Source organism: Peromyscus leucopus, chromosome 16_21, assembly GCF_004664715.2.
Source record: "Peromyscus leucopus breed LL Stock chromosome 16_21, UCI_PerLeu_2.1, whole genome shotgun sequence".
In the NCBI taxonomy this organism is placed as follows: domain Eukaryota; kingdom Metazoa; phylum Chordata; class Mammalia; order Rodentia; family Cricetidae; genus Peromyscus; species Peromyscus leucopus.
In genome coordinates, this window is record NC_051084.1 from 25,527,126 (window position 1) to 25,533,125 (window position 6,000).

Consider the following 6,000-nt stretch of genomic DNA (forward strand, 5'->3'; position numbering starts at 1 on the left):
TTTCGTCCAGTTGTTTAAACCAGGCGCAGCCCCCCGCCCCCCTTTGCATCTTGCAAACACTCAGTGCACAGGTCACGAAACAGGATTAAGCCACCAAGATGTGTCTAGTCAAGGAAGGGGAGTATTTTTCAGAAGGGTTGAAACGCACTTCAAGTGCCAATTTTCCAAAGTAACTGCAGGCACAATGCTAAACAAATAGCCACGATTAAGTGAGGGGAACTGTATAACCATTATTACCGCTCACCAACTCCTACAAAACTCCAGGAGGTAAAAATAAGACCGTAATTACTACCGTAGAGAGCCAGCCTCAGACAATCAGAAACTCAAACTCATATACTGTTAGGCCCCTTCCCTCCTAGAAGGGCTTGCAGGAAACGGGCCTAGCAGGTGAAAAGGGTCTGAACACTTCACCCCGCTGATACAAAACAGCTTTCACTTATGGGTAAAAAAAAAAAAAAAAAAAAAAAAAAAAAAAAAAAAAAAAATTGGAAAGTGAAACTGACCAGACGGGTTTTATTATCCAAGTTTAGCCAACGGAAGAACAAACTCATGGAAACAAAATGCTAAAAGGGGGTGGGGTGTGGGGGTAAAAGGTGTTTTCTAGCTGTCAGCTGCTCCAGGAGTTTTTTCAAGCACTTAGTATGACTTAAGGAATCGCTTGCCTGGTTCCCAGCCCCCCCTTCCCCCCCTCCCCCGTGCCCTTTAAACCTACTTTTGATCTGGCCTCACCTCGGAATAAACTCAACCTGCCAACGGTGGAGGCTTGACCTCATCTTTACCAAGATGGCTACTTCTGGTCAACTCAGAAATGCCAATTTGCAGTGAGCATCCCCCCCCCAAAAAAAACAAACTTCTGGACATTCTTGAATTTAATGCTGGCGGGGTGGTGGGGGGCGGGCTTCGGAAAACACCGTCGGTGAAGCAGAATTTAACAGTAACAGTTAACCATCGAGGGCTTGGGAAGCCTTTGGCTTTGCCCTACAGAGATGTATAGCCCACCTAAATATCGCTCTGCTGTCACCCAAGTTTAACTCGGCTCTTGGACTTCGCCATGTTGGGTCTGGGACAGGAGGCACTCGGCTCCTTCGGTTCCATGAGGAAGCTTCTGGAAAGCCGACTCAGGGTGAGATGGACGGGGTACGGGGAGCGCTGCCTGGGACTGGGATTTAACTCTGCATTCTTTCCGCTTTATTCAATGCAGGGCTGGTAGTCTGGGGTGGGCGTGGCTTCCATACTGCACAAGTTTTCTATTGTTCGTTTCCCTCCCCACCTCCAGACTGCCACCTCGAGAGGGCTTACAGCCCCGGGAACATTCCTTCCAGGCAGAGTAGGGGGGCAAAGGAGCTCTCTGGTGTTTATCACTAGAACTAACCGCCTTAGGAAAGCGACCTGCAGGCTTCCAGTCGGCAGAGGGGTGGAGTTAGAAGTGCCTGGCTTTTCTTAAAGGGCCCATGTCAGTATAAGCTTGAGAATGTCTTGGTCTTCCTTAGGATCTCGGGGAACTGCATTTTTTTTTTTTAACAGCATGTTTGTATTTACTAATCGTTTTTTAGAAGATGTTAGAAGAAAGTCCATCTTCTAAAGCTTCTCTGCTGCTACAGATGGGAATACATTGGAAGATTTTTTTTTTCTCCCACCCCGTCCAGGTTTTTAATGTTACTGCAGAACAGAAGCATGTCTAATGTTCTACTTCTTGTGGAAGTGATTCTCCTCATAAACAGACGATTTGTCACGACACTGGTTCCGTAATAGCATTACAATGGAAACACCAGCTACAAAATAGATAGGATCATTATAAACCTCCTCAGCTCTCCAGTGGAAATGAATCAGAGGGTAGCGGTAGCCTGAGTTCCCTGGAGGAAGAAGGGCTGAGTGTAAATTACCACCTCCATAGCAGAAATAGTGAAATCCGCTTCACCCTGAGCATAAGTCTCAAGATATGTGGACGAAGGAATAGGGTACCTTGCAGTTGAAGGTGGTGAGGGGGTGGGCATCGAAATCTCTATTTCTCAAATATCATTTTTTTTCCATTTTGGTTTGCTGGGTTCCCCTTAAAACTTTAATCTTCTCAATGCTGACATCAAAATAGTGGCATAAATCATAGGAAATTTTTGTCACTTGGTTGTCATGACCATATATATATGTCACCAGGCATCACTGGTTCGGTCAATATCAGATCCATGGGACATCACTCAAACTCTCAATGATTTGGTGGATTCGGGACCCACTAGAGTTTTAAACAGACTTAGAGTGGCCCAAATGTGGGCTGGCCAGAGGTAGAAAATGCTCCTGTGGGACCATCAATTTCAGAAAGGTAGTCTCCACTGTTTGGAACCTGTCTGGCCCCTGGGCCTTGCAGGGGGATCTGAACATTGGCCGTGTCAACTCTTGGGCCTAGATAGCTTTTGCTGGAGTGAGCTCTGGTGTGCATTTTAAGATGTTCGTTTTGTTTATCCACACGTACACCTCTGCCCTGCCTGCTAGATGCCGGGAGTGGGCCAACCAAAAATGTCTTCAGACATTGCCAGGATCACCTCCCACCACCCCCACGCCCACCACAGAACAGCTGCTTTGATAGTGATAAAGAAGGAAGTCTAGAATTGGTGCCGTAAAGGACTTACTACTGGATTTGCTTAGGAGGCATTAAGCCACACAAGTGGAATTCAGCTAAAGGAGCGATGCCTCTAAAATGCACCCACCAGACCTGTTAGAGATAAGAGAAATTCAGGGTGCTAGGATGTGAATGTTTGTTCACCAGGATTGACCTCCAATTAGGCTCCATTCCTATAACAAAAGGAGACAGCCCTGACTTACCAGCCATTACGCCCATCCCTGTATCAAAGAACGTTCCTCTAAGGGTCAGCTCGAGGAGGTCAGCGCAGGGTCACAGCCGCCATTAAGCCTGGTCTGCCATTAAGTCCCCTGTGGTCTTATCAGGAAAAGCATAAGTCTGCCCAGTGGGCCAGATGACCCCGGTAACAACTACTTAGGAAAAGAACAACACTGGCGTGCTTAAGAAATAATTCTGCCAGTGTCTTTGCTGTGTAAATCTCCCATCTGCCCAAGTGGCCAGACAGGCAGTCTCCTGCCGTTTAAATTGTTCAAAGTGTGACCTGGGGCTCCAGAACCTAAAAGGGGTTTGAGGATGATAGTATTTATGGAATGCATAGACCGGAAGTGCGTGAAAGTTAGCAAAATCTTCTCTCCATGGTTGTCTCTTCTTTGGGCATTAACCAGAGTCAGACAAACACTGCTAAAGATCTCTCCCTCTACAGATATCACCCGGAAGGCATACTAATATATCAAGTCTAGAACAGGAGTAGAATAAGGTAGCCCCGTTGGGATGCTTTTAAATCAACCACACATTGCCGGCACACTGCAGAGCCACCAGGACCCGTTTGTCCACATTTTGTGTAAGTGTCATCTCCCCTGAGAGTCCATCCCCGAGCAAGCACATCCCCTTCTCCTCCTATCGGTATCTCCAGGCACTCAGCTTCTTCAGCTCACCTTTTCTCTGGCTTTGCTTTTAATGTTGTTAACGTTGAACGTGCGGCATCCCATCCAGGCAGGAGGTCGTGACTAGAAGATGAGTTGTGATACGTCTCTCTCTCTCTCCACTCCTCTTGTGTGTTGGTGTGTTTTAGATTTAAGTTACAGATTAAGGAGGATCAAATAGGCAGATCTGCAAAAACTATTGAAATGTAAAATATGTCTGGAGATGTGACAGCCTAGTCATGTGAAAATTGTCCTGAAGTAGGCCATCTAAAATTGCTAGCCAGAAAAAAAAAATATATTCTTTAAATCCTATTCACCATATGGCAGAGCTCAAAAGAAAGGAAGGAAGCTGGGCACTTGGGAGGCAGAGGTCTGCTGGTTTCTGTGAGTTCAAGGCCGACCTAGTCTACACAGTGAGTTCTAGGATATCCAGGGCTGTATAGTGAGACCCTGTCTCCAAAACAACTAAGTAAATAAGTAAATAATAAACAAAAGAAGCCAGACTCAAAATCTGCTGTCTAGCTGCACTTATGAACAGTTAAATATATTGAACCCATGACTATGTGTGGAGACTGTCAGCCTCTGCTCCTGGAAACTTGTCCTGCAGGGGACTGGCTAGAACTGGTATCCAGAAAATTCTCTTTAAATCCTCTTTGGTAAGCAGAAGAGCATAAACACAAAGCCATTTAGTTAATCTGTGCTGTCAGGGGTGAGACTAATGACTCTGTATGAGAGAGAGAAGTGTTTGCAAAGTCCTGGCAGTGTTACTCTTCTTTATCTGGGCGCTACGTGTGTTCAGTCACAAAATGGTGTTTAGACGTGTACCTAGGATGGTGCATGTTTCTGCATAAATGTTATATTTCAGGAAAATATATGAATACAAACAGGAGGGAGACAAGGTTGAAAGAGGGTGGTAAGCGTGGGGTCTGAACCTGAGGTGGCAGCAGTGGGGGACCCGTGACCCACAGAGTTTGGTGTTTAAATATCTTTGGAGACATTTCTCTGTGGACGAGGATTCATGAAGGATGAGAGTCCACACACACTACAGTCTCCAAAACAGCTTGCCTTCCTGAAAGGTGGCCTAGAGACCTTCAGATCATGGATGATGCCACAGGTCTCCGGTCTCGTCAAGCATACTTCAGAAGGGTGAATCACACCCTGTGTACAATATGACAATAAAAATAAATTCATTTAAAAAAAAAATAGTTGGCTCTGGGCAGTGGTGGCGCACGCCTTTAATCCCAGCACTTGGGAGGCAGAGGCAGGCGGATCTCTGTGAATCCGAGGCCAGCATGGTCTATAGAGGAAGTTCCAGGACAGGTTTCAAAGCTACATAACCCTGTCTCAAAAAAAAAAAAAAAAAAAAAAAAGTTGGCACTGGCTCGCTAATATCCTTGGGGTACCTTGAAAACACAGGACCCAATTTCACAATGAGGATGCAATTACAATGAAAACTACATAATACAGTCTTATAATCCACTCTGAACAAACATCCTCGGGCAAAGAAGAGCGGGATGTTATGTACAGCTTCCGTCAATAAGACTATCAGAAAGAATTGAGTTGGATAAAATTGTTTAAAATAATCACAGCTATAAACAATGCAATGGAAAGCATGGAGGGAAGATCGTTAAACATAAAAACAGAATTACAGATGAGCCAAATAGAATAGAAAACAAACTCCCTAAAGTTCAGTTTGTCATGAGTTCCTGGACTGCACGGCAAGATTCTGTGACTCAGTCAATCAGCCGTAAATCATTGCACAAAGACCAGGAATGCCCCTGAAATTTTTGGTTTTTCGAGACAGGGTTTCTCTGTGTAGTTTTTGGTGCCTGTCCTGGATCTCGTTCTGTAACCCAGGCTGGCCTCCAACTCACAGAGATCCACCTGGCTCTGACTCCCAAGTGCTGAGATTAAAGGCGTGCGTGGCCGCCATCACCACCACCACCCGGCTGCCCCTGAAGTTTTTTAAAAAACAAAAGTTAGGTTTATTTAGTTCTTTGTAGCTACAACCATACACACCAGAGGAACTGTGGGACAAGAGACTTGGGGATTTTGCACTTGGTAATTGAATGTCCTGAGAAGTTTTGACTAGGGAGTAGGTGTCTCCAAGGTATCATCTGCCAAATAGTCTGACAAAGGAGCACAAATCAGTCACTTTAGTCAAGAGGGTTACTCTGTCTCCTGTGGCTGGGTATCATTCTGTGCTTTGTTCTAACCGCCAACATGGAGTGGACATATCCAGGCAGTTTTTTTCTGCTAGAGTCGGTTGTCTTGTTCCAGATGGGAACGTATTGGCCTAGCTGCCGCAGACACCTGAACACTCCTTCAGTTTAATTTGTTTGCTTGTTTTTTTGTTTGTTTTTTTGAGACAGGGTTTCTCTGTGTAGCTTTGCGCCTTTCCTGGATCTTGCTCTGTAGACCAGGCTGGCCTCGAACTCTTTTTTAATGCACATGGGTGTTTAGTCTCTGTGTTAAGTCTGTGTGCCTTGTGGGTGCAGTGCCTGT